This window comes from Ixodes scapularis, unplaced genomic scaffold (genome assembly GCF_016920785.2).
Source record: "Ixodes scapularis isolate PalLabHiFi unplaced genomic scaffold, ASM1692078v2 PGA_scaffold6__148_contigs__length_123643588, whole genome shotgun sequence".
NCBI lineage: Eukaryota > Metazoa > Arthropoda > Arachnida > Ixodida > Ixodidae > Ixodes > Ixodes scapularis.
In genome coordinates, this window is record NW_024609881.1 from 100138602 (window position 1) to 100142129 (window position 3528).

Sequence of the window (3528 nt, forward strand, 5' to 3'; positions counted from 1 at the left end):
GTATTTCTGCGTGTCAGCAGCATAGCAGCAACTTTGTGATGGCAGTGTTGTGCGTTGTGAACAGAAGACTGGAATTACCGCCGATGTGACCGTGTGTTTGCGTATCAGTGGTGTAACAACAATACGATATGACGTAAACTGTCCAGCATTGATGCCGCTGGTTGGGCCGTGATCGGAGGGGGCGAGGTATCGCAAGTTGACATTCCGCTTTACATTAAACAGTTTAAGACCACTTGAGGGATTAGGTGCAATCAATCGACGTGCGGATAGTCGTGTTGGAACGCTGGTCTGAACAGTAAGCTCCTATCGTACAGTAGCCAATGTGACCGTCGGTTGTCTCCCCTCCGAGGACGATTGCGCTCTGGGGAAAGTGCTGAACAGTTCGAAATTATGACGGAAAGTATGTATATTTACAGTGTGGAATTTTAGGATTAAAAAGGAATAGTAGGTAAAATCGAAAAGAAAGCTACCCTTTATTTTGCTGTTTGAACATACTGCGGTTCCTGGAGAAACTGCCCTCCAAGTAGCGCGCTGGGATGAGCGCTAGAAGTTTTCGAGCTCGCCACGGCGTAGCTCCGTACACTTAACACCTGCCGCAAGTCGCGGCTTTGACTGCATTCAAGTTGATCGAAAAGCGATTTCTCTACCCGTGAAACATCACTTCCAGCTGAGTGAGTATCCGCTCTACAGAGATGAATTCAAGACGGTAATTGCAGCCGTGCGCGAGCAGCACAAACAGAAAAAAACAAACACTATAATAGATATACAGGCTACGACGTGCTGTGTGGGGAAACAAACTCATGGCTTTGAACGGCATTGGAGCGGCTTGATTTATTGGATTTTAAATAATTACGGCATGATCGAGCGTTTACTTTTTAATGAGAGATTCATCCTCTGAGCCATTCAAAATACTCTCAGAGGTATGACATTGCTGGAAAAATTCAAGATGCTGGGAATATCTTTTATTGCTTAAGGAGTCACCGAGAAATTCCGGACATTCAAAACGACTAGTATAAGAGACGGGAACGCAGAGCCCGTGTGTTGTGTTCGGGTGACTGTGCGGTTTTATTGACGTTAGTATGTTCCAGGTATGTGTATGCGCTAAATGTATGTTCTCTTAATGCTTGTAGTATGCGTAAAGTGTATACATGTGTGTAGTCTAGCCGTTTCCGAAGATCCTGAAGCGCAATGATGACCTGAGAAAGCAAAAAATATTTTTTGTAGAACATGACTTGGGCGGTACCTAGCGCCACCTAGCCTAGCTACTTGCAATTACTCTGCTTGACCCCGCCTTCTGGTGGCTAGCGATTTAACTTTTCACGCCACGCGATAAACACCGGCTTCGAGTATGTTGTTTTGAGGGCGGCTTTTTGTATCGCGGATCAGTTTGTCATTCCTCCGTGATGTGGGTTTCACGAAGGAATTGTGACTCGAACAGCATCAAAGGTAAGACGTAAAGTGCGCGAAATAACTGGGTATCGGTTGTCTCCGTTTAATGTCGCAGTGCTGACGACGAGAACAATGAGTAACTGCTTTTGAAACACAAGTTTCTGTACCTGCGGGGGGAATCTGGCTTCAGAAATAAACACAGTTGACGGAAAGCTCGTGTTGCGCTTTTATTTGCTGCTCCTCTCGCCCCGTACAAGAGACGTAGCATCTTCGTTAAGCCTTACTGAGCTCGATTTGCTGGATCCAGGGCCGCCATAATGAGATGCAGGCGACGGAGGCGGCGGAGGAACTAGTTGCTCCCCTGCTTCAGGGACTTAAGTTTCTCCCTTTCTAAAGGAACACAGGTTACAAGACCGTTCCTGCCCTAAGGGAGGACTATCCATACACTTTTTTCTAAGAGTGCAACCGCTGTAAACTAGGGCGAAATATTCTAGTAGAGACACCACGTCGGTGAAAAGGATCAATGCGTGACAATGGCGGCTCTTAGGTAGTGGAGATCCTGAAGTGAAATTGTGAACAGGCATTCGGGTCCTAAATAAGTATTACAAAAACCCCGAGCACCATCATAGTTACTGACCAAGGCTCCCAATGGCCAAAAACGCTGCATGTTCTACGACTGAGTTTTTGCAGACTTTAGGTCCTGGGCTTTAGCACATTTCAGATATTCTTACTCGTTTACAGCGCGCTCACGACGGTTTTGTATCCTTACTACCCGAATCCACAGCTTTCCCTTCCCATCTTTAGTTCGCAGTGTTTTGCGTATACATCGTGACCAATTGTACCTCGGGCTTTTTTTCTTTAGTGGCGCAGTGGGAAAACCCAGTATTAGATTTGAACCTTTAGATTCGGCATTCCTCAGATGAACAAATGTCGTTACATTTTAGAATTAACTTCCCTAACAGATTCTTAAAGGCTGCCACAGATTATCGTGTCTTCCGGGCGGCGGCGTTCACTGCATATATTTCATGTGATATGACAGGAATACGCCTTTTACGTGACGCGCCAGATGATATAATATTATGTACATGATGTTGTTCTTCGTTTTTGTCACTTTTTTTTGTGTTTACCCATCCAAAAAAGATATTTTTTGTTACTATTAGCCAAAAAAGCGGAACTTTCATCCGTAACCATTCTTTACCAAGAACAGGAATGCGCACCAAATACAACGCCGAAAATAGAACATAGACGATATCTACACAAGTCATACACAATATTGCCCGTCTGAAAGGTTAAACAATTGTAAATATTTAACTCACTTTGTGCAACGACTGAAGCGAGCACTAGTGCAAGGATGAGAATCAATCCACTGCACGTCATTTCTCTGTACTTGATGCAAGCGTTATGAGTAACTCAATTGCCAGTAGAGGACTTAAAGCGAGCCCCGCAATGCGGAAACAAGCACTTGTCGTCAAAATGATGAATATAAATTTGTGTTTCATTGATCTCAGCAGGGGGTAGCAGCACCCTTTTAAAACACCCGGCATGCCTTAGAAATATGCACCAGATAAATGTCTTGTGTGATATTTGCAACCTTCTATTCAGCACTATTGTATTGGATGTGGCCAAGATTAGTGCACATTTCCGATTTGGACATGACATTACTTCTGGCAAGAATTGTGACACATATAAGTATCTACATGTGAGCTACATCGTTTCGAGAGGGTTGATGTTGTTTAAGTTGTCCTGAGATTGTTTTCTTTTCCTGTGACTTGCTCGCAAACACAGCTCGAGCTATTGATATAAACATTCTCGTAAACATTCCCACATAGTAAAAAACGGGTATCCGGCGCAACAGGTCGACCGGAAAAGCGCTGAAAGACTACTGAGCACTCATTGAAGAAAGAAAAGCAACCAGACGAACCAACACGAACAAGTCAAAAACAAACGCACGGCAAAGTCTTTTGTGGATAATTCTTTTTAGCAACTGCGCCGAATTATTTTTAGTTACACCAATGCTTTTTAGTAAGAGATATATTCCACGAACTTTAAAACACTGTTTTCACTTTGACAGACTCCCGAAGAGAAGATCGAACACTTGGATCCTTAATATGTTCAGAGGTGGTCAACGGCCAAATTATT